Genomic DNA, 27,201 nt, shown 5'->3' on the forward strand with positions numbered 1-27,201 from the left:
CTCTCACTTTCTTTTCGTCCTTCATGTCAAGGGTTCGAGCTTACCTGCCTACTACCACTTGTTTTTTTGTTTTTTTTAAACACCGTTCTTCACCCTGGCTGCCTACTGTTGTATTGATTCCCTTCTGACGCTAATATCATTTTTTTTTTTTAACACCTCTCTCTTCACATTCACGGATTCAAGCCTGACTTCCTAGTACCACTTTTTTTTTCTCAACACACACACACACACACACACACACACACACACACACACACAAACACCCAGGCAATGCCGGACACCCAAGCTAGTATTATGTAGAAGCATCTACTGTGCTAGCTTATTACAGGTATTACATAGTTGGATCGCCAAAAGGATTCAATGTAATTTGCTACATATAGACTATTATAAAACATTTCGTTGTGGATGATGGATGTAAATGGTACTTCAGGTCATGACTGACTTAGAGATGATTAGATTAATGAAAATGATTTTTTGCTCTGATTCAGCTCATTAGATGCAAGACAATTTTCAGAGCTCAAATTAAAAGAATTGAAATGATGATCATGATGATGATCATCATCATCTGCAGTTTTAAAGATTAAATTTAACATTGCCATTCAAACCACTATCCTTATTTAATTGGTTAAAAATTAATTTTACTTGACTCGCCTAACATGAGCAATACAAATCAAATATTTGTTAACTGAAACTGAAATTTTACACAAACAGAAATAAAAGCGATATGCAAGATTGTAATTGGCTGTATAGAAGACAGACGCCTACATTGCGGACTTAGCAAGTTTGTTCAAAGAGTTGACAAGAATTGACATGATTGAGATGGAAAAGCAACACACTCAGAACTGTGCAAATAATTTTATTTTAACCACACACCAACAATGATTTGTATTATTCACATTACTTTTCTTATCTTGTTATTTTCACACTTCAGCCTTCTTTGTAACTTTCCAACTAAACCCTTTATTTAATCCATGAGGATAAATTGTTCTCTTTCTGACAATGATGACCTTCCTTTCCCTAGTGCTATCAGGTCAAGCTGTCCGACGTAAAATGCACCAAACATTGATGTTATTATCTTTTCCTTTCCCTTTGTAAAACTCAATCATGTTCTGCAAAGCAAAAAACTATTTGCTGCAGCAAAACAACTAAATCTGCATGAATAAATACTTGGAGACAAAGAATGTAAAGCATAAACTTTTTCCTAATTTACTGGATTCAATATTAACCAACCAAACTAAACACTACGAATAAATATTTAAAGATATTGAAGCATTTTTTTTTTTTTTTTTCAAAATTACCGAATTCAACATTAAAAAAACCTGAAAGGGTCGATATACCTTAAAACAATACCAATTCCATCAATCATGATACGGCAGAAGGGTTGAGTATTTTTTAAAAATATTATTCTTAGTATCACCTGCAGTGAGGCTTGAACCTTATGTAGATACATGGCACAATGGTTAAAGGTGTTGAGTTACAATTAGTCCTAACAATCTTCTAGAGGTTGAAGACTCACTCTGAATAATCAAAATTAATCCTTATCTAAAACATTCACAAACGTTGATAGATCAAGAAGCTATAATTGTTTCACATAAACGAAGTATGGTTAGCATGTTTAACTCCTCGAGCTGAATGGGAAAACACGTGTGGCCGTGAAATCACTATTATTCAAGCAATGAGCGGTTACGGGTAAAAATGACTTTAATACTCAATGTGCTGCATTGGTGCCCTCTCTACATTATCCTCAAATCCAATGGCAACAAGTATTTGTTAAACTCTTCTCAAAAGTAATCAATTTTGTTTATTCCATTCATTATTTTCAAGATCTTATCCTCGAGTGGCTTTTGATCTTGACAATTGTGGACTCAGTCAGGTAAAAATAAAAAAAAATTTTTTTTAATGCGGTACTTATCTACTTATTGAACCATGCTGAAATAACATTTAGAAAGCCATTCTTAACATAGGGAGAAGAGGGTGTTTTGTAACTATTCTGTACTTTCACTTAACAATTAAAAAAAAAAAAAAAAAAAAGGAAAAAAAACGATATTGTGAAACTTTAAATTGAAAATACTATTTAAAAATAGTGCGGTTCAATAAGTGCATAAGCACCAAAATCGCTACAATTTATATATTAAACTTATTCAGACTGGTTCAGACAACTGATAATGAAACATTTTAAAGTAATCACGCAACTCTTATTATTCAATAAAATGAATTATTAACTCATCTTATTCAATAAGAGAGTTGTCTCCCTATAACTAAAATTTTATCTCCGTTTCAAAGTGTTCAGAAAAATGAAAATTAAATTCTGAATTGATTTCACTACATCTCAAATAACATCGGATAAATACAGCTAATAAATGATGTAAAAAATTGCATGGATTATTATTATTGAAGTGGTTTTAAAATGTTAACACAAGAGAGAGAGGGGGGTGCACAAAGAGAGAGAGAGAGGGTGGAAAAAGAGAAGAAACTAGAATGTTGGAAAGGGGGAGAAAAAGTAGGGAAGAATGAAGAGAAGGGAAAGAAAAGGATAGGGAGAATATTTTTTCCATTCCAAACGACAAATAATTTTTTATTGGTAATGGCTTTAAAGATTAAATTTAACACTTCAACTTAATTCACTATCTTTAACTATTGAATAATTAATCGGCCTTGACTTCTGTAGCACGATCATTGATACACATCACATTTTTTTAACCAAACTGAAAATTTACACAAACAACAATGAAATAATTAAATATGCAAACTTCTTTAGTAAACATTGTATAAAGCAGTCATAAAATGAAAATGAAAGGAATTAGTTCATAGAAGAACAACCATCTGACTGGGTAGGACAGGCAACACACTCAGAACTATGTAAGGGATGAAAAGACATGAACCAGCATGAATAAACCGTATGAGAATATGGAACCACTAGAATAATACCTGTTCAAAAATGAGTAACAAAACAAAACAAAAAAGTTTTGCATCACTTATGCCCACTTACGAGTATTAAAATCAAGATATGATATTAAATTTTTTGTCTAAAATCCTTATTTCAATTTTGATCAAAATCCATTACATAATTTTGATTTTAGAAAATATCTTAGGTTTAAGAATTAAGTTAAAGGGTATTTAAAAGAAATTAAAGTTCAGAGAATCTTGTTTAATTTGTATCGAATGACTAAGGATAAAACCCGAAATATTTTAATTTTCAAATAAGATGTTGTGCCCTTTAAAACCCTTTGAAATACTCGAAATAAACTAAAAGTTGGTGAATATGAATTCCTATCGTTAAAATTACACAAAATTCAGATGATTTTTTCTTTCTCCCAAACTTTTAGCTGAACTCTATATACGGAGAGAGAGAAAAAACACTTTATGTTGTGTTTGCAAGAAGAGTTCTGGCTGTGAATGTCTTTCATGTGGACAACACTTCTACCCGGTCATAGCTGTTGGAATAAAAACAATCTCTTGCGGATTAAGTAAAGTGTTAAATTCAATATTCTATCCTGATTCCCAAATGTGAAACAATGCACCTTATAAAGGGCGGAGGTTACACTGGCCAAATATAACAACTAGTGTTATGACAATTAGTTAGAATCTGAAATTTTGAGAGTATTGGAATCAGAAAAATCTGTGCCTATTTTCAGATGCCAAAAACGAGTCTTAATTGTCTTTTTATTTGATTTTCTTTAACACAAAATCTTTCACTGCTCGTAGTAATAATAAAATGATATTTATTGATTTTAAATTACCAATAATACTCAACCCTATAGATCATCCCCACTAATGTATTTTTACGTTTGAGAAAATTTCTGCACATTTAACATTTACATTATGAGGTTCTGGCATGTCTTTTTTAGCTGTGGACCTGTTTGGATCGGGTTTCCTTCCGTCCTTATCTATGATATGACCTAGGTATTTGTTGGACTTTGTTGGAATTTCACCATTTCCAAAATTTGTTTTGCAAACTCGTCCATTTTGATTTTTTTTGGGGGGGGGGGATGGTATGGAATTACTTAATATGACAAAACAACCTAATTCGTTGATTTACTTTTCCTATAGTACCAACTCTATAGAACACAAGGCCGATAGTCATTAGTCGCGTGCTCTCGTGTAAGGAATGAATGCGTGAATGTAGGATTGACATGAAATTCTTAAAGATAAACTAAAATGACCGAAAAATGGGCTGAAATGACTTAAATAAATAAAAAGTAAATGACTTAGAATGACTTTAATGAACTTAAGGATGAATTGAATGACCTTAAGAATGATTTGAATGTTTAAAAAATAACCGGAATCCTTCAAAAACAACTTGAATGATCTGGAGAATGACTTGAATGGCTTTGAGACTGACTGGTTGTAAAGTGGGTGATCATTTTACATTAAATTAATACAGAAAAGTGATCACACCCTTTATATCACAATAAGTACAGCATGTAGTAAGAACAGATACTACACTTTGATCTTGGCCAAAAGGCCAAGAAAAGGGTATTTATTTGTTCCCCCACCGAGCAAATTAGGCACAAGGCCGATTTTTAATGTGAGGAGTGAAGGGGAAATGGGGAGCAACTCCCCGGGGAGTAGGGGAGCTAGATAGTGACAACTGGTATGAAGAGTTTGCCCTACATTGAACAAGGTCTTATATGTGGGATTGCCCCCACATAGGTCTTTGCTTGCAGTATCTGCCGGAACAGATACTACACTTTGAGATATTAAATCTTTTATTTGTTAAAGATACAGTCAAAATCAACGATGAACAAAAAACTTAGGCACATGGCCAACTCAAAAGGGGGGATTGTGGGGGTCGTTGGTCATCCTTGTCACTCCAGAACTAAATAAAATCAAAAGTTTCTCCCAGCTAGTATCTTTCACCATAATACCGCATTCACCCTTTCATATTGGGGGACGTCCTACTTAACTCCCAGTTTTTAAAACATTTTTTATTGACGTGTAAAAACAAAAAAGATAATAAAATGGTACAATAATTCATTTGTGTCGAGGGCGGGGGGGGGGAAAGAAAAAACAAAAGGTGATCAGTAGGACCCTCCCAAACCCGTCTAGTTGATAGACTGCCCCTTCCACTAGGTTTGTAAAAGGAACCTTGCTTCTGTGGGTCAGTCTCTAGGTGGGGATGCCCTCTAGATGGGGGTGAATGGAGAAAAGAAAATTTTGTGGGTAAGGGATGGGGGTTAGTTTGTATTTCTTTCTCTCCAAGATGGGTAAAATTTAGAGGAAGGGGTTAAAACAAAAATTGCAAGTAAGAGGGGATGGGGATCTTGGCGGCTTCCTAATCGGGGAGGGATGGAACACACACTCAGCTAGCTGAGAGGCTACTTGTTTAATTTTACTTTAAGGCCAAGAAAAGCTTAAAAAGCTAAGAACAGAATCTATTAACTACAGACCTTTGATCTTTACCAAAAAGGCCAAGCACAAAAGTGTTACAGACCGACAGAGTGACTTATAGAGTCGCTTGCACGTGACTAAAAAAACCTTTACAAAATCCGTACCTGGTTATTTAACGAATATTTCTTTCATATATTTATTTCCTTGTGAGACAATTTTTCTGAGAAAATAATTCGGCGTTTGCATTCATACAGAAAGCAGTAGATTTCGTTTGTCATTTTTTAATTTTCGTAACATGTAGGCACTGGGTTCAATTCCCTGTTGATCCTACACCTTTTTCCCCCTTTTTTCTTTAAGAAAAAGCTACTTATCTGTGAAAGTTTATAGCATTTATTTAATATTGGCTATTCTTTTTGATATCTGTGCGAAAAAGAAATGCCTTTTTCTCATTAACACTTTGTTTGTCGTGCTTAGCGAAATCGTTTTTATTTCCTTCTTCGACGTGCAGTCCCATCGACCAGTGAAAAGTATATTTTAATCGGATTAAAATCCGGCGTCTTTTTTAATTTGTGCAAATACTCGCTTTAGCCAATAAAATAAAATATATCATTTACTTTTGTAGGAGTTTTTTTCCTTTTTCCAACGCTAATGCCTTTTAACCATAAGATGTATTAGCAAGACATGCTTTTTAGAACGACAAATTTTTTTTTTTGTACTTATTGAAAACTTGGTCTCGTTTATTCAGTAATAATAATTCTCCATGCAATTCGTCTTAGGAGTTCTGTTTCAGCTCATAAGTTACGTTTTAGTAGATTTTTTAACAGCAAGATAAGGATTTTTTACAACATCTTTGTTAAATCCTTTTTTCGGTAAGAATTGTTGTCCTTTTTTTTTCAAAGTATTCTTTATCCCGTGTTTGTGGATTTTTACGCTCGAATGTTGGTTTTTGTCCCAACGTTAACAAGTACTTTTTTTCCGTTCTTCGCCGAACTTTTGAAACAAATACTTTGGAAGTTTCGAATTTTCCCCAAGTGTAGGCAAAAATTATTTCGAATATCCACGTGTTCTTTTTTCTTGAATTCTTTTGGTCATCAAATGCTGTCTTCCAATGGCTGTTTTTTTAGAGTGAATTCGTTGCCCGAATATTCATCATTCAGTTATTGATAGCAATTATTTTTTTTTTTTGGGGGGGGGGTTGTTTAAAGGCATATCAACCCTTTGTGGGTTATTTAATGCTGAATCCAGTTATTTTGGGAATAGTATTCAATATTGTATCCAGTTATTTTATATGGAGATTTTTATTCTTCAAGCTCCTTGTATTTTCAATCGTTGTTCTATAGTGGATTTTGTCATCTTTGTTCTCTGCTTTGCAGAATATGATTAGATTTTGCAATGGGAGGGGGAAAAGGGTTATAGAATTATTGATCAGTGCATTTTAAGTTTGAAAACCAGTCAGTAAGTGGGGGAGAAAGAAAGAGAAGGCGCAAATAGGAGGATGGAAAAGTGGGAAAAGGCAGATTGTTTTTGCAGAATATAAGGTTTTTTTTTGGGGTTATATTTTTTGGAAGAGTTCTATTTCTTTGATGTAAGATTTTTCCAGTATTGTTCTTTTCGAAGATTTTTTAAAGATATTTCTTTGTAGTGTTTTTTCCTGATTTGTGAAAAATCTATGCATTCAGTTAGATGTTTTACAGTAAGTGGTGCTTGACAGGGAATACATTAGGGTTGAGTTTCTCCTTTTAGGAGGTAAGAATGTGTTAGTTGTGTGTGACCTATTCTAAGTCTTGTTAAAATGACATTTTGTTTTCTGTTTGTTTTTTGATGTTCATGTTTTGTTAATTTGGGCATAATTCGGAAAAGTTTGCTATTTGGAAAGTTATTCCAATAGGACTGCCACTTATCTTGGATATATATATTGATGTTTCTTTTGATGTCTGTATATGGGATTTTGAAAGTGGGGTCGATAGATTGGTTATGGGCTGCCTTTGCTGCTGTGTCGGCTAGTTCATTGCCCTGTATGCCAATGTGGCTGGGGACCCAACAGAGTATGATTTCGTTTTTTAGTTGCTGGAAATTTGTGAGTAGGTTTGCAATTAGGGGGTTATTTACTTTTTTATTTTTAATTGCTGTGATGACAGATTGAGAATCGGAACAATGATGAAGTTTGCGGATTTATTTTCTTTGATTAGCTCTAGAGCTAGATTTATAACGGTAATTTCTGCAGTGAAAATTGAACAGCTTTTTGGGAGGCATTTTGTTATTTTAGTATTTTTGTTGATTATGGCTGCACTGGTTGATGTGATGTTTTCTTTGGATCCATCTGTATAAATACAGATGTGTCCAGGGTATTTTTCTGTGATTTCTCTAACTTTTTCTTTGAAGTTTATAGGATTTGTTGGAAGTTCTTGAATCATACTCGTTAGCCAGTTGTTGTAGACCTGTGCTAGGAGTTACATATTAAAGAAGCCACAAGCAGTATAAAGTGTATAAAATATAATATGTATTTATCATAAAGAATACAGGAGCCACTAAACTGGTATGAGAGAAACGTGTTCATAGTATAAACATGGTATGAATGCCTCCATTTAGTCTCAGAAACCAGAGATATTCACAGAACTGGTTGATTCCACTTAGTTCTCAAGTTGATATGTACTTCACAACAGTAATCAGAAAAGATACCAACTCTATAGTTAAATATTTAGAGATTTATGAAGAATCTGAGTCTATAATTGTATTGGAATCGTCCTCTCACTAATAACTAGGGCTATGGCAACAGCATATTCTTTTCATTGAATATATATCCGACATAGTTAGACACAATAAACCGAGGATCACATCGCTCTACATAAAAAACATAAGATATCAATGGATATATACCTGAGGATAAAAACAAGGAAAATAATATGCTGTTGTCATAGCCCTAACTAATAACAACCAAGATAAGGAATATCATTAAATTAAACCTTGAAAGACATTCATAACAAGAATTCTTCCAACCACAACAGAAATATTTTTCCTTTCTCCTTCCACATGTTTAGCATTTGACGGAATTTTCACAGACAAGCTTCCCACCACCTGTGGAACAGATTACCATAGGACTGCTTACTTATTGGTTTCAACTAATGTCAAGAAATTCTTGTCACAGCAATCTAACGCAATTCATATAATTAATCAATGCTAGTACTCCCATAATGATTTTCATCTTTTGATTGGTAGTTATTCGCATCTCATTAACTTTTATCTTGAGGGACTATTAGCCACAGTAATTGGTGACCCTGATAGTAAAACAAAACCCTGTCTACCCTGTCCCCCATCACCCATTAAAAAAAAAATTGGGGTTTTCTGACAATAGTACCTCTCTGAAATATCAATCCGGGACAAAGGTTTAATTTGAGAAAATAGATCAATCAGTGAACCTTATGAAAGCAATTATTGTTTTTGTAACGATGTATGGGTGGAGACCACAAAGTTTTCCTCACTCCACATGCTATCTAAGTTTAATACATATTTTGTTTTCCTGATGGTCATATTACATGTAGGCTTTGTTATTAATTAGCAAATAAGAAATTTTCAGCTTATGGACACCAACTGGCTCCTGACTCCACCCATAAAATGAAAATTGGAATAAGTAAGGAGTGTGTGTGTGGGGGGGGGGTCTTGGTTCCCCCTTTCACGATCACACACAAAACAAAACTTTTGGGTTGATTTCAGACTGAAACGAAAGACGCTTATTTCGATAGAAACATTTATTTAAAGAATATTATTCATTAAACTATGATAACTACACCCAATAGAAATTCTATGGTGCTTTTTACATCACTCTATATAATGTATTGTTAATTAAACTAGTAGAATACCTGTCCCAGACCGAGTATTAGTTTTTCATTTCAATGTTTCTAATTTTTTATTTATTTATTTTTTTTTTTTTTTTGGCGGGAGGGTGTGTGTGTATGGTTTCGATGGAACTCAACTAAATAATAAAGTTTGTAATAAAAAAAATTATGTGCCCATGTTATTACCCTGTCACCTAAATACATATTCCATAAGTTCCATAATTTCAGATTTTACCAAGCATTAGTATATTCATCACACTTATGTGTGTGCATTCATTCATTTTAAAAATATATTAATTTATATAACTTTGATGAAAGAAATTTCTTTTCTCTATTGAATATTTTGTATCTAACTCATTTTAAAAGGTTTCCAACGGAGGGTGCGAGTTCTGGTGGGCACAACTCCTAAATGGTAAAATTTACAAAAAACAAAATAAATAAAAATATGACCATGTTACACACCGTGTTGCTGAGAATATACATTCCTAAATTCATAATCGGTTTATTAGTTTAGATTATCTTGTACATACATATAAATATATACATATACCGAACTATATATACAGAGATATTCATATTGAATTAATAAATATCAGGGCCAGACTATTAAGGAAAATTACTCTTCTCCCATAAAAACAATTATGTAAATCGATACATATGTCTTCTTTCTATGTGTATTTAAAATCATAACAATTTCTGGCTATTTCAAAACATCATAAACACACACACACACACGTGTGTGTGTGTGTGTGTGTGTGTGTGTGTGTGTATACTGTCATGATAAAATTGTCAGATATTCCAAGCTTGACAGACCAAAACAAAATGCTAAGCTGGCTCATAAACTTGCTCATAAAAATGTCAAAGCTATTGTAAAAATCTTTACTCACATAATTTAACACCTTAAAAAACAATTTTTTTAAACGTCTATTTCAAATAAAATGCAACGGTGGATGTATTTAAATATAACAATGCTGCATGGTATTGTCATTCATCAATATCTGACATTGTTTAGAAAAAAAAAAAAATGTCTCAGACACAAATTTAGCAATTCAGTGGCTTTCGAAATGCAATTTAGATCAATAGAATGTCAATGGATTACTTATTCCGGAAAATATCTACATAAAGGTTTTTTTTTTCATTTATCCAAATCTATAATAGGAATCCAAACTAAAATAAGCCATTTCAAAAGAGAAATAAAACAATTTTGTCTAGATTTCCTGAAAATATATAGTAACTTACTTTTGTGTGTGTGTGAGAGAGAGAGAGAGAGAGAGAGAGAGAGAGAGAGAGAGAGAGAGAGAGAGAGAGAGAGAGAGATCAACTATATATGTATATTACAATACTTTGAATCATATAGTGTGCTTTTGGAAGCGGCACGATGTAGTGGCTACAGGCACTGGTTGTGAACTTGGCGTGCAGTATCAATTTGAAAGATAAATTCGGGAAACTAAAACCAATACAATCAAAATGGTCTGAAGTCTATCGTCTGCTTTTTTGTCTTTATATACATTAATTAGAATTATTTTTTAAGAATACAATTTTTCTTTTTTATCTTTACTTAAAATCAGAGTGAAAAACATTTTTTTGCTTATTGTTTAATATTAGACTTAATTTGAATGTGAATATATGATATGGTTTAAATCAGTACAATGCACAGCTATGTAAATAAGAAAAATATATGACTAATCTAGTTGAATTTAAATGTAATTTTAATCAATTTTAATATCTAAAATCCACGGTCGACCCTTTCTTTTATTGTAAAAATAAAATCCCCTTTAGCTTAAAAACTCAAGTTAAGTGGGAGATGACGGTAGTCAACAACACAGACTGACGACCTGGTTATTCCAAGTTCGAATCCAGTTTGTTCTACACAAAAAAAACAAAAAAACAAAAAAAACACTCACATACAATTAGGATGTTAGCAATCTTCATGAGGTCTTTCTTGTCAGTATCCACTGCTTTTCTAGAAAGAATTCTGACTAGAAAAATATCGGGGAAACCAATGCCAACAATAGAATTTTCGGATCCATACAATATGATGAAGGACTTAAACACCTGTTCTCCATTCGCATTGATTTTAAATAATTAAAAAGAAAAACCGCCTTTTTATAAGTTAATTATAATTAATGATTTATGTGCATGAAAAAAGGCTATGGTGGACCATGATCTGAGACCAGTTTTTGATTGCATAGGTTTCAGCGTCCCAAATTTGTCTTTCAAATTTGTACTGCTCTAAAATATTAGCACCTCTTGTCGTTCAATGCATCCATTTCACTATTCCCATTCGGAAAAGTATGAATCCATATATCCTCCCTTCTGTTGTAAATCAAATCGTACGATAGACTATGAAAGTATTCTTGTGATTTAAAAAAAAGGAAATAAATAAAAAATTGACAAAAAAAAAAATTTAAAAAGCTAAATTTTGGGTTTAGTGGATGTTAGAATTTGCAGAAATGTGTATATTATTACTCAAATAAGTAGTGGAGAAAATTTCTATTATAAAAAAAATAAAAAGATTGGATAAACGAACAAAAAATAAAAAATTAAAAAAACACATCCAAAATAAACATAAAAGAAAACCAATACTTCCTTTACTTTGTCACATAATAATTAAAAAAAAAAAAAAAAAAATGAGAACAGCAAAATCTAATTTTAATGTACAGTTCAATTTTGTATGAGAAAATACATATACAAGTAGATTTTCTACAAAAACAATGTACTCAGTTTTAAATCTCACTAAAGTCACCTACACTGAAGAGCCATACTGGCAGTGAAAGACGTGTTTGTGGGTATTATTATATAATAAACAAAAATATACATGCGCTTCCCATACAGGGGCAATGCTTCTTGGCCTATCGATAAAGCTCTCAACTGCAATCTTCGTGGTCAAGATTTGGAAGCTCACTAAAATCAAACATGTTGATAAGCCATATTAACGGTGAAAAAACATGTCCATGGATAATTACATTTTGATAAATATTTCTGTGTGTGCATATAATATATATATATATATATATATATACACACACACAAGCAGGCTGCCAGAATAGAAATACCGTAGGTATTAAATGTAACATTAAATTCCTTAAAAAAACGGAAAGAAACTGAGACATGTTCATGCAAGTATGTTTTTTTTTCTAAACAGTCCACAGCTGAGATTGAAACCAAAACCTAAAGACAGTGAGTGAAGTACGATAACTATAAAGCCAGCTTGACAAGATCTTTAAAAAAAGTGTTTTAAAACCTATTTATTCTTAACATAAGGAATCTGTCATATGAACAATTCACGCATATGCATTCGTGAAACAGTTGACAGATAAAAATCCGATGGCTCCCACATACCAATTTTTCAATTTTGACCCATTAGCAACCTTTTTTTCTAAATGAAAACAAATTAAAGGTTTCCACATGTCTGAATACCCTATATACCAAATTTCACTTCTGTAGATCAAAAATTCGTTGAGAAAGTTCCTCTCTCACACACACAAACACACACACACAAGATGGATTCTTACAAAGTATCAATTTCCATAGCAAAATGAACCTCAATATTCAAACCTTTAAAAAGTAATTTCAAATTTTGCAATATATGAATATGAATAAAATGACAGATCAGAATTCTATCATACTGGAAATTAATGAGTCTCGACATTGCTCCTAAACTTTTTATTTACTAAAACCATGCTTTTAAAAAGAAATAATGATGCTTATGCAAAAAAGGAACCGTGTTATTTTAAATAGTATTAAGTTAAATTCAAGTTTTATGGTATCTTTTGTTCATTAAATTGTTAGGTGAAACTGCAAAATAGTTAGAAAACACCCTTCCCTCCCCATTTAAAGAATAGGTTTTCCAAATAATTAGAGATAATTCTAAATAATTAATGTCATGCGTTTCTAGAAAAAAATTGAGATCGCACTACCACAAATTCAAGTTGTATGTTACTAAATATAAAGTATACTGAATTATTCTCATTCTTGTTTTGTTCCAAAGTTAACATTAAGTGGAAGGAGGTGAATGCTATAAAAATTCTTTAAAAATAATTTTTAAAGTTTTTCTTTTTTTAATTTAAGAGATTTTTAAAAAAATGTTTAATTTTTTTTCAAGAATTATTTTTGATTCTTGAATTTTAAGTATGATACAGACAATAGACTTTTTGAAAAAAATTTTGAAAAGGTTTTTAGACCCACTTTAGGAAATATACTTAGAATATATTTTGGATTTTTTTTTCTTTTTAGAATTTTAAAAGGGGGCATAATATGAATGTCGATATTCAGTCGGGAAAGAAATTGATATGAGAAAAGATTCTTTTCTAAGTTTTACAATTTATTAATTTGAGAGGATTTGAGAATTTCTTTTAGCAAAAGATGTTTTAAAGCCCTTAATAAATTTTCAATGTGTTTATAAATCTGAGAGATTTGATGGGTTTAGGCATGCGTCACATGTCCAAACATAATCAGTTGGAATAGAAGTTTATACATTGAATTGATATATGAAAATTCTTAGCTGTTTGGAAAACCATAATAATAAAAAGCAATAACATATTTCAAAATATTTTTTAATATTTTATTCACAAAAGCTCTTATATTTATAATGAAGTAACCAATCACTTGTATATGGCTATTGAAACCTATCCAGTTATATATATATATATATATATATATATATATATATATATATATATATATATATATATATATATATATATATATATATATATACACACACTAGCAGGGCCTATTAACTGGCATTGCCCAGCTGATGCAGCGCCCACCCTTGTAAAAAATTAAAGTACAGTTGTTCTTGGTGGTGACCAACCCCCCCCCCCCATGTTAAGAACGGCTTTCAGAATAGACACCTTCCAATCTTCGCATGTTTAAAACGGCTTTCGGAATAGAAACTCCCACCCCACCCCCACCAACCTTCTCATGTTAAAAATGGCTTTCGGAATAGACAACCCCAATCATCAAGCAGTACTTGTCTCTGCCAAATTTAAATGAGATTTTTTGTAATAGTCGAAAACCTATAAAAGTTGTCTTGTTAAAAAAATTGTGGAAGTGGAGCTAATGTAAAAATTTACCCACAAAAAGAATAAAAGAAAAAGTTATTGTCTTCTGTATAGCATGAAGCTAATCAGTTAATATGTTTAATTTTATTTTTTTTTTCAACACGATTGTAATATGTAGAGAGCAATGACAATTGGTTAATGTTTAATTTAGTTAGATTTTTTTAGCATAATTTTCTTCTGTAGAGCAACGCCATATTGTATAATTTCTGGAGCATTTGTTTATTTATTGTAGAAGTGGATTCCAGAATATGCGAATAGTCAGGTATCAGCCAATCAAAATGGACGAAATTCGAGAAGGGAGAATTTATTATTTTTGAATCGGAAAATGGAAAGATTATGTTATGTGTATGTAATAACCAGTTAAGGCGGTGCAAGCACAATATCATAGGAAAATATAGAATTTGACCTGGTTTCACTGGTAGCGGTGGAAGTACTAAATATTGAAAGAGAAAAATAGGAACTTTATCATCTTTAGATGTAGCAATTGTGATGGTGTTGCTCATGGGATGTAATATATATATATATATATATATATATATATATATATATATAATATTTTGATTGCAGAAATATATATATATACTAGCAGGGTGACCTGACGTTGCCTTGAATTGAATGATGATTAGACGTTTCACACTCCCATATTTTTATTGTCATCAAAATCGGTAAAATCGCCCATTTTTCAATCAAATCAATTGATTACCTGCTCTAGTTGAGAGCCCATTGTGCTGCATAGAGAGAAAACTCACATGCCTCTTGCAGTGATTTAACAATACATTGTAGTCTACATTGCACTGTAGAGGACCTACTGTTGATTTTATAACATTTTTATATATAATGGCTTGAATTAAAGTTTAACAATGGAAATGTCAAGTATTATGGTGCAATTGTGCTCTAAATAGAAACATTTATTTCGAACGTGCCCCTGTCATATAAAAGAATCTACTGTGAATTTTATATGGCGAGCCTTTCGACTTGTGGAACAATAAAACTTCTCAGATGCACTTGCTATGTTAACTTGTGTAAGATGTTAACTTTGGTCAAACTCACCTGTTGCTCCTTTCATTGGATTATTTCGATTATCAATACTTATCAAAGATTATCCGATACCAAATCCATCTAAAAAAAATCTGCCAGGCACATAAAAATCAGCCCACCTGTTTTCGAGTTCATAGAGAATGAAATCAACTCCCAGAATGCATTAGAAATATGTAATCTAAGGGAGGGAGCATTATTTTTTGTTTTCTCTTTTGCCCCATTATTCTTTGCTTTTCTTAACCTTATTTTGAAGTCTTTTTTTAAAATACCCTCACTAGTTAACTACATGAAAAAAAAAAAAAAAAAAAAAAAAAAAGCAAATTTTTCCCAGAATGACTTATGATTTCCTTTAGATCAAATATGACTGAAGAGACCCGGTGAAATATTTGTTTATAAACCTTTTAATTTTTTTTTTTTTTTCATAAAAAAATAGATCTATATAATTAGAAAACTGTGGTCCTTGCTTGCTTGCATCTTGTCCATTCAACAACTCTATCTTAAAAAAAAAAAAGGAAAAAAAAATGGGATGACAGGTGAATTATATGTGTGTGTGTGTGTGTATAGGTGTAGCTCAGAGGCTAAGGAATAAGGGTGGAGAGTTATGTTTTGGTTTCAATTCTAGCGTATTGTACCCAAGTCATATGTATTTTTGTAGTTTTGATCTCACTATTATATATTAGGTTCTATATAATAATCGATAGAGATGTGCATGAATTATACTATCATATTTAAGTATATCTTACGACTGGGTAATGCTGGACGGCCTGTTAATATAAAAATAAAACTCAAAAGAACAGTTTTTAATCAGAGTTCACTCTCCCGGCTTGAAACTTCTATCATGTTGCTTTAATCTGGTATTTGGTAATATTATAGATAAATAAATATATGTTGGATCCATCAAGGATGGTGTGTTCTGGATACAAGATCATAAAGGAGCACAGCAAGATTAAGCTGAACTCATCAGATGCGTGCAGCTTGCTTATCACTCATGTACTAAGAAATTGAGACTTTGCACTTAGAAATATCAGGATGAGGGATTGAGTTCATACATATGTGAAGTCTTGTTGGATTTTCAAAGTAAGAAATAACATTTACTTGACAAATCTAATTTCACTTCTGACAATTTTCATTTTTTATTCTTCATTGTTGTAGCATATTCTGGGCAATATAATAATGTATTTAGCTCTAATTTACTTTAAAATCACTTAGACACCCGCCTGCCAATAAAAATTCAATATTAAACATTTTTAAATTTATTATACAAAAGAAACTTTATCTGTGCATATGTGCGCATGTGAGTTCGTTCTGAATGGGCTCAGAAACAGCTAGGCTGATTTTTAGGAAATTTTACACAAATATACTTTATGTATACGGCAATGTTCTGAGATAAGTTTTGTATCTGAATGGATAAGTATGGATAATCGATAATCAAAATAATCCAATAAAAGAAGTAACAGGTGATTTTGACCAAAGTTAACACCTTACACAGCCTAACATCAGAAGTGCATTTGAGAAGTTTTATTACTACACAAACCGAAAGATCAGACACATAAAATCAACAGTAAGTTCGTTGATATGACTTGACGGGGGCGTGTTCGAAATGAATGTTTCTGTTTTATTTTAAATTTATTTTATTTTAATTTTAATTTATAAAAACGTCATAGAACTTTTCATAACATATTTAATATGATATACAAGAATTTTATTAACTACTTTAAAGGTAATCTTTATTTTAATGAGTTTTCTTATTCCGTCACATACATAGGCGCTATCTGTTTCAAAACTTTGAGGCCCATAATTAGTTATGTTTGCACTGTTGCGAAACTTTAAGGACTGCGAGATAACATTGTTTTCATTTGTGAGAGAAGTTTATTTATGTATAAAACAGCCTAACTACGTCAAGTCCATAAAAAAAGTTGATGAATACTTGACCTTTAGAGAAAAAAAGATTTTACAGTGCTCTCATTGCGAGTAAATCGTGTTAAAAATCAGTGGTTTTTTCCAACTGGTGACTAAAAAAAGGCGGTAGGGGGCTTATCTTTTGGCATTTTTTTTTTTACCGGCACTCTTCAATTAGTAAATAAATGAAAAATCTCATTAGTAAATGAAAAATGCCTTGTCAACCTTTATTTTTTTTTATTTTTAAATAAAACAAGCAAAGTCAAATTATTTAAATAAAAGGTTTAATAGAACAATATATTTTCTGAACAAAGGCTGTTTCAGGAAATATTTCTAAAACTAAAGTGAAACTTATCACATGGTATCAGTTCACAAAACTGACAGTCTGTCAGCCTTTTTGAAGTATCCAAAAGCAAAAACCTTAGAACTACATATGCTGACTGACAGTTTCGCTTAAGGTCTTTCGAAAACTACAAAAGAAAACAATCATTTTGCTATCTGTTAAATAAATGTGGTAATTTAATTTTTTTTCTTTTAGAAATTTACATTTCATTAAAATATTCTGCGAATAAAGCAATTAAACATTTCTTTTGGAACTTCTTTGCACAATAAAAAAATTGTTAAAAAAGGAAAAAGTTTAACTTTTTTTTTCTTAATCCTTTGAACTCTAACTTTGCAAACTAGTCATTCAGAGCCGTTCAACTAAAGGATTGTAGGAGCTTGGTTGACATTCACCGATGCCTGGTATCACAGTCGTGATGTGAGCATAGGTAAATGTTTCCCAACCCCTAACAAAAAATAAAAAGATTTTCAGAAATAACATTAAGGCGGAGGCGATTTTGAAAGTTCAATAAATGACTTATTTAACAATGAAAATAAACAATTACCAAAAATTTACTTTTTTTATTTAGAAATTATGGACTGGACTTTAAGACATTAAATAAGAATAAACATTAAAGGACGATAAGTATATAATTATATAATAAAAATAAATATAGAAATAAACCAATTTGTTTAGATTTAAAAAATAACATTAAAAATATTTCTTAAAATGTCAAATAAATGAGAATAATTGGAGACGATTGAATATAAAAGGCTAAAAATTTAATCAAAGTTTTAGTTATTTTTAAATTTCATTTAGAAATAATATTCTAGAAAGTGGGATAAAAATCAGTTAGCGATTAAAGCAGCAAAAAAAAAAAAAAAAAAGTTAAATTTAAAGAGTTATCGAAGATAAAGAGTAAAACAAAAAAATGAATATCAAAAGATAAAAACCTGTTATTCCCTTGAAATTTGATGTTATTGTATTTTTGATGAATTAATCATGACTGACATTTTATTTATATTTTTTTTATGTATAAAATAACTCCTGAAATTGATTGTTATTAATTTCATGGTGCATGTTTAATTCATGGTTAAAATATTTTTGACTTTTCAATGAAAGAAATTTTACGAAAAAAATCAAATCGTTTTCGAAATTCCTTTAATTATATTTCCACTTTTTCGCTGTACCAAATTTTTTCGCTACACAAAAACTTTCAATTATATATATAATGGTATACTTGAAAACAATTCCACGGGAATTGGAAACGGAATCATACTTGGTATTGGAATCGTTAATCAACATTTTCCTGGAATTGGAATAGGAAAAAATTTAGGAATCGTCCCAACACAAGTGTTAGCGCATATATTTTAATGTCAATTTAAAAAATCAAAAAGTAAGCATTGTCTAAATTAACAGAAGTTAAAATTTAAATCATCAATTTTATTACTAACTAGCGGAGGTGCCCAACGTCGCTTCGGTGTGTGTCAAGGTGGTGCAGTAAGGAACCCCAAAATAGATGTGTTAAAAAAAAAAAAAAGACAAAAAAAGGTGGTAGTAGGCAAGCAGGCTCAAACTCGTAACATGAAGGAGGAAAACAACGTGTAAAATACCAGAAGTTGCAAGCGTTGAAATTAAGGTCATCAATCAAAAGAAGATGACCTGTGGAAATATCAACGAAAAAAGCGGACCCTCCTCATAGAAACGGCCTAGTCGAGGGTGACGGAATTCATGTTTTCGACCAATTTTTCGATATTTGTTATCGGAGACATTGAGCTTCAAAATGATACTGATCTCATCAGGATCGGTCACTTAAAGATAGAAAAGTCACGACTTATCAAGACCAAAAAACACTTAAAGATGAATAAATTAATAGTTGAATAATGAATATTAAGAGAGGATTGAAAATCTTCACATACCACTCACAAAACAACCAACCTAGAATTCAGCAATTCTTCACCCTTTGTCAGAAACAGGGCTCATGGAATAAAGGAGAAAACTCAGACATCAAACTTTCTACTTTCTCTACCTTGTAGCAATAAATAGTTGCTTTGTGTTGGGGAAGAGGAATAAAAAACGAAATCAAAGTGTAGTATCTGGTCTGTCTTCGATCAGTAAGAAAAATCGTTCCAGACTGAGACAATTTTTATTTTCGTCCTAATCCATAGATTTTTACTGGAGTTGATCTTTCCTAGACATTAAAAACCGACTTTGTGTCTCTGTCATCAGGAGGAAAGTAAAAAAAAAACACTAGCCGGACTTTCTCTTCTTCGGAGGGAGAGAGAGAGAGAGAGAGAGAGAGAGAGAGAGAGAGAGAGAGAGAGAGAGAGAGAGAGAGAGAGAGAGAGGGGAGAGATAAATAAAGAAATAGTTAATGAAATAAAAAAAAAAAAGGCAGCAAGAAAAAAAAAAAAAAAGAAAAAAGAAAAAAAGAGAAGAAAGAAAGAAAAGATCATATTTACTTGAGAGTGCTCGGATTGTTGTAAGCTGCAACAGACGAACACCTCACCATTTCTATCTCCATCTTCGGATAAATCCTCAGCTGTTTGCCTTTATGATTCTTGGTAAAAACCATTCCTTTTCTTTTTGTTCTCCAAGACAATAACCCCCCCCCCTCACTCTCTAAAAAAAAAAAAAAAATCTCTCAGCTCATAAGTGTCCTATATAATTCCAGAAGCATGACTTATTCAAACTGAAGTCCGCTAAATAAAAAAAAAAAAAATGAAGATGGTTGGTTTTGGTGATGAGGCTTTTCACTAAGATGAATATATTGGGATGAAGCTTTGTGAAGTAGGGGAGAGATAAACATCATATGTTTGGTGATGGAGGGCTTCAAGGGCAGTTAGGATGGGCATCGGGTGAGAGGAGGGGTTGTTGAGGCAGTCACATGTGTGGGTGTAAGGTCGCAGCCTGATGATCTCAGCATTAAACTAATAGATTTTTCCACCCTTTATTCTGTTTATACATAACATACAGACTCAGCAGGAAGGGGTCATAGCTCATCTGGTAAACATGTTAGTATTCACCTCCCTCCCACTGAGAAAAGGCGTGACACAAGGTCGGTAGGTGGAGATTGAAAAGTCAGCATGAAAGTGACAACGCAGTCTAGTCTACAAAAAATACATGAACAGTACTGCCGACATTCCCCGGTAGGGGTGCCTCAGGCGATTAGCAATAAACCAATCCTTTCTCAAAGGGAGATGGTAAAACCTGGGAAGATGAACATACTAGAACTACACAGAAGCATACCTCAACCTGACAGAAAAAAAAGGCCACCTACCTTAAATAGGGGTAGAATCTTTTTCAAATGGATTGTCAAGGACGTATACTTAACTAGGTTTGAAAAGTAACATCACCCTTACGACCAAGTGACTCCCTGGGTTATGTTGGTTGTTAAGTCATAGGGTGAAGAAATAAAGAACGAGATCCTCTCTTACAATATGTCTATTAGATTTGAGCTTTTAGGGATAAAAGTTATATTGCAAACAATAACATAGCGTGACAGACTAATGGGCAGCTCCTCTTTTGGCAAGGAACAAAGTGTAATATCTGTTCTAATACCACATATTACACTTTATTCTTTTAGTGAGGGAGAATCCTATATGAGACAATTTATATCCAAGTCCAGAGTACCAGTATTTTTTTTAAGGGGGGGGGGATATTGTGTCTAATTGAAATCGTGGGGATGAAAGTAAATAGGGACAACACAGCTTAAAAAATAGGTGCATGCACATGAAAACACTGTCTTAAACAATATGCATATTAAAAGCACATGTGTACATACATGTCTGTGTGTGTGTGTGTGTGTGTGTGTGTGTGTGTGTGTGTGTGTGTGTGTGTGTGTGTGTGTGTGTGTGTATATATAATGTTCAGATCTATCGACTGGTGTTAATCGTGACACCCTGCACTGATTATTTCCGAAAGGATGAAACACTAGTGCCTGTAGGTATTTAATAATTAACGTAGAAATTTCCAGGTTGGTATGTGGGGGCGCGTTTAATTTACTGGGAGAGATGCACTCTCCTCAATCTTTGTTAAGACATGCATCTAGAAGGAAAACTCTGATGTAAAAACCTGAGATCTACTGTGTGTTCCGACTCGTGGCAGCCATTGCTCCAACTAAGATTAGTAGTTGCACCAAAAGTATGATTGGTTCTGCACAAAGCCTCCACCACTAAACAAATCATCTGTGTGGGTTTCTGAACAACTTACTTGTGGTGGAACTCATACGTCGAAATCAACAGGAGAGTTCATTATATATATATATATATATATATATATATATATGTATATTGCACTGTAAAGAACCTACTGTTGCTTTTATAAAATATTTTTTATATATAATGGCTTGAATTAAAGTTTAAAATGCAAAAAGTCAAATATCAATTGTGCTATAAACAGAAACATTCATTTCAAACATCCTGCTGTCACATCAAAGAACCTACTGTTGATTTTATATGCCTGGCATTATTGCTTCTGTGATGGTAATGGCTTGAATTTGAGTTTAAAAAGAAAAGTCAAGTATCATGGTGCAATTGGTTTTTAAACAGAAACATTCATTTCAAATACGCCCCTGTCATATCAAAGAAACTACTGCTAATTTTATATGTCGGGCCTTTCTGCTTGTGTAGAAATAAAACCTCAAATGCACTTGTGATGCTAGGTTGTGTAAGGTGTTAACTTTGGTCAAAATCGCCTATTACTTCTTTCAGATTATTTTGGTTCTTGATTATCAATACTTATCAAAGACATTCTGATACAAAACCTATCTAAGAACACTAACAGGCACAAAGTATTTTCGTATGAAGTTTCATAAACATCGGCCACTTCAAGTCCATAGGGAACAAAATCACAGGGTTCCTTTTATATAATAGTATATATATATGTGTCTGTGTGATTTTTATATAATAGTATATATATGTGTATGTGTGATTTTTATATAATAGTATATATGTGTGATTTTTATATAATAGTATATATATGTGTATGTGTGATTTTTATATAATAGTATATATATGTGTATGTGTGATTTTTATATAATAGTATATATATGTGTATGTGTGATTTTTATATAATAGTATATATATGTGTATGTGTGATTTTTATATAATAGTATATATATGTGTATGTGTGATTTTTATATAATAGTATATATATGTGTATGTGTGATTTTTATATAATAGTATATATATATGTGTATGTGTGATTTTCATATATAATAGTATATATATGTGTATGTGTGATTTTTATATATAATAGTATATATATGTGTGTGATTTTTATATAATAGTATATATATGTATGTGTGATTTTTATATAATAGTATATATATGTATGTGTGATTTTTATATAATAGTATATATGTGTATGTGTGATTTTTATATAATAGTATATATATGTGTATGTGTGATTTTTATATAATAGTATATATATGTGTATGTGTGATTTTTATATAATAGTATATATGTGTGTATGTGTGATTTTTATATAATAGTATATATGTGTGTCTGTGTGATTTTTATATAATAGTATATATGTGTGTATGTGTGATTTTTATATAATAGTATATATATGTATGTGTGATTTTTATATAATAGTATATGTATGTGTGATTTTTATATAATAGTATATATGTGTATGTGTGATTTTTATATATAATAGTATATATGTGTATGTGTGATTTTATATAATAGTATATATGTGTATGTGTGATTTTTATATATAATAGTATATATGTGTATGTGTGATTTTATATAATAGTATATATGTGTATGTGTGATTTTATATAATAGTATATATGTGTATGTGTAATTTTATATAATAGTATATATGTGTATGTGTGATTTTATATAATAGTATATATGTGTATGTGTGATTTTGCATGGGTGTATGTGAACTTATGTATATGTACACACCCATATACGTCTTTGCATTTGTTAACAAATATTTAAGTTATTTCTTGTATTAATCAAATTCTGAATATCCTACCCATTACTTCCAATCCTCTCATGGTGTTATTCATCCAATTCACGACCCTTGACCTCTAATAACCCCAAGCCTTGATAAGCAGCATACCATATGCACTACAGCGATAGAAACAAAGAACTTGGAAGCATGTCATTATTGACACAATTTTAGAGAGGGGTGCCAGAGATCGGTCAAGCATCAAGGATAGAGTAGAAAAAATACTAGCAGTATCTCTTGTTTGGAAAAAGGGCTGCATAGAAGTGAAGAGAGCTTCTTCCCACTAGATTTCAAAGTTTATCTAATCTTTTATCAAGGCAAGAAAGAGTGTCCTGAACGGCACCTCTTCAGATGTGGTCAGAGTACTTTGTGTTAAAACTAATCTGGCTCTTATACAAGCAGAGGATTACATCAGTATTCAGGTACCATGCTTCCAGCAACCTTAACAGATTAGATACACTCATAGTCAGGGCTAACAAAGATATGGATTTATACTTTTCGCAAGTTTTTTTTTTTTTTTTAAGGAAAATTTATATAATAGACTTAACAGAACTCAAACATGGAATTCCAAGCGCACAGTCTATGCCAATAAACATACATATCAACGTCATATTCGGTTTAATTTTACATGCTGGAAGGCTGTGTTAAACTTACATTCTAAGCAATTAAGTTTAAATAAATGAGAAAGACAGCTTAGTCTTTAAAAAGAATATTTTATCATAACTGGATGCCTCCATTCTAGTTTCAAAAGACAATGGATACCCTCTGTAATTGTGAGGCAAGGGTTGCACAATCCCAACCACACCTCTCCTAAATTGGCACTGCTTGAGTCCAGTGAAGTTCAGGATGACTAGAAACAATGCCGAGATAAGCAGAGAGCACATACAACACCTGGAATTCCCAAATGGTTACCCATTTTAGTACTGAATAGTGTGTCAACGTGATTATGCTGTATTCACAACTATAAAAAGAAAAATGTTTATTATACTTTTCTTTTATTCTCATTTCTTTTATAGTCATTACTTTTTAGCATGACTTTTGCTTCTTTCTATTGTCAGTTTTGTCTAATAGTTGCTACACAATAAATTTCTTTTCATGCAGGAAAGACACAAAGAGACGTTCGTTGAGAGTTTGCTCCAAGGTTTTATTTTGGAAAAAATCAACTCAGAAGAGAGAGACTAACGTTCTCTTAACTAATTCAGCTAAACTTTTAACTGCCGCAAGTGACACAGAGACATAGAAGTACCATTTTGCACTTAGCGATATTCAAATTTTTCTACATTAGTGGTCAATTTATGCAATCCATGTCAAACTCGCATTATTGGTGATCTCTGTTGTATGACTTCCACAGAAAGAATGATTTGAAAACTTTTTTTTTTTACACAGTGATCACCACTTATCAAGGCCCAGAAGCCACTCGGGGATAAGGGTTATTGCAAGTACATTACGTTAGTGTGGAGATTTGATGAAGTGTTTACTTAAGGGGGCGGTTCATTAGGAATTTGTTAACATTGGACTTGAAGACCTCCAAGTTGTAGTCCGGTGGGAAGCAGGCAGACGGAACAGAGTTCCACAGGCGTGCAGTTCTAAGAAAGAAACTTTGTTCATGGAATCCGCGTTTTGATTTAGACACAGATATAGAGTGGGGGAAATTTTTCACAGTGGATTCAGCTAGACAGGTGTTTTTCGTGAAAGATTGGCGAGTGGGGGGACCAGAGATTGGAGTTCAGATGAGCACCTGCCATGGAAATAACGATAAAACAAGGATAGGCTCGCAACATCTCTTCTGTGGGAGAGAGGTTGCAGGGTAGAGAAAAGGGCATCACCCCACTAAGCCACAAAGTCTATTTTGTACTCTGTCAAGGCAGGATAGGCTGTTTTTAGCAGCTCCTGCCCAGATATGGCAACAGTATTCCATCCTTGGATGTACTTGGCTTTTATATAGATAGAGAATTGCATCAGTAGTGAGATATCTTCTGGAGCGGTAGAAGGATCCCACCATCTTTCCAGAGACCATGGCAACAGACTTGATGTACGTGTTCCATTTCAGATCAGGAGTAAAGGTCAAACCCAGAAGCTTGTCAAAACACGGGGCCTCACCCAGACGAGAGCCATCCATCACAATTGATGCCAGATGGGGATCAGAGCGTTGATGATGTAAGGACAGGAGTTTGGTTTTGGATGCATTAAAGGTAACCAGCCACATCTTCCCCCACTTTGTTTTCTCTCAGCTTGAAAAATGTGATGGCATTCATCATCTGAATTCACACCTCAATTTTGTCATTTGTTCTTTGACCTTACATGTTAGCCATCCTTGATTCAACTGGAGGAATGATTCTATTTTGCAAATTTTAATTATAATAACATGCACTAAGTGTGACCCTTGTCAAAATCCACACTAGTTAACTATTTAACTTGCTATTGACTCTAATATAGTTCTAATATAGCACATTGTGAATTCATTTTCTGAATAAAATACAAGTCTAGAATTTCAAATTTTGCATCTTTCTACACTCAAATTCCATTCAGCTAGTAGTTTTCCACCTTAGAAAACGCCTACTACTCGGATCACTCAATCAATCCAAAAAAAATTACCATATTCGGTTTAACACTGATTTTACATACTGGCATGTGTTGGACAGCTTTAATAAATTGACTTCCACACTAACCTATCTCTAGTTTTTCCCAAGTTCATTCTTATTTCCTCTTATGTTTTCTGGGCCTTTCCCTGTCAATTGACCATACTACCTCAACTGTTCTACATATACTAATCCAAGAACTTTCATCCAACTTCTAAGCTGGCCATACAATCAAAGTCTTTTGTTCTGCATACATCATCTTATACTGTCTAGGTGAAATCTTTCTCAGAGTACATCATAAGTCTGCATAGACATGTTTAATAAATCCATTCCGTGACCAAGAGTAGTAACGTTCTGATTATTAATGGCAGAAGTTTGAACTTATTCCACCCAATTCATAACTCTTGCAATAGCATCTGCTCCATCCTATATTTTAATAGTATCGCCAATGATAAAACTTCTTAACAATCTCAATAACTTCATTACCTAGATATAACTTGTCCATATCTGAGTTTTCATCCATCTCCATTGTCTTAGACTTCTTGTATACAAACTGATTATCTCTCAACTTGCACTACACTTGTGTACCCAATACTTACAAGTACGACAAAAGATTGAACTGTACACGATCTCCTTTCAGCAAACTGTGCAATGGAAATTTCCTAGATCTATTCATTACATGGTTGATAATCATTGTGAAATGAAATTCAGTCATTGGTATAGTAATCTATGTAATATACTAAGACTATTTCATGTTCGTATATACGTTATCACCCTCCACCCAATTTTTTTTTTTTTTTTTACAAAAATGAGATCTCACGGAAGGTACAATACAAAAAAAAATGTTTAAACTCTAAAATACACTTTCTTCATCTTAAATATCTGTTCTGTCCAAAGACAGTACAATAATATTGGTATGGCAATCTATATAACAATGCATTAAGACTATTTCATGTTCGTATGTATGTTATGAATCTCCAACCTTAAAAAAAAAAAAAAAAAAAAAAAATGGGATCATCCAATTACTAAAGGTGCAATGCAAAAAAAAATAAAATTAAATTATTTTTTAAAATTACATTATATCATTGTGTCAAATATGAAACTCTAAAAAAATACTTTCTTCATCTTTGGTTTGGTTGTTTTGTTTTACGGCATATCAAGTCTTTTTG

General features: G+C 32.2%; 1 protein-coding gene and 1 pseudogene across 2 annotated transcripts in view; both read right to left on the reverse strand.

Moving 5' to 3' along the window:
- Positions 1–27,201, reverse strand: part of LOC145254851 (G-protein-signaling modulator 2-like) — a 635,388-nt gene that overhangs the window by 379,979 nt on the left and 228,208 nt on the right. The gene's annotated exons all lie outside the window — the stretch shown is intronic.
- LOC145254983 (U2 spliceosomal RNA) lies at positions 4,352–4,478 on the reverse strand (annotated as a pseudogene).

This window comes from Euprymna scolopes, chromosome 30 (genome assembly GCF_053919585.1).
Source record: "Euprymna scolopes isolate OS-2025 chromosome 30, ASM5391958v1, whole genome shotgun sequence".
Lineage (NCBI taxonomy): Eukaryota > Metazoa > Mollusca > Cephalopoda > Sepiida > Sepiolidae > Euprymna > Euprymna scolopes.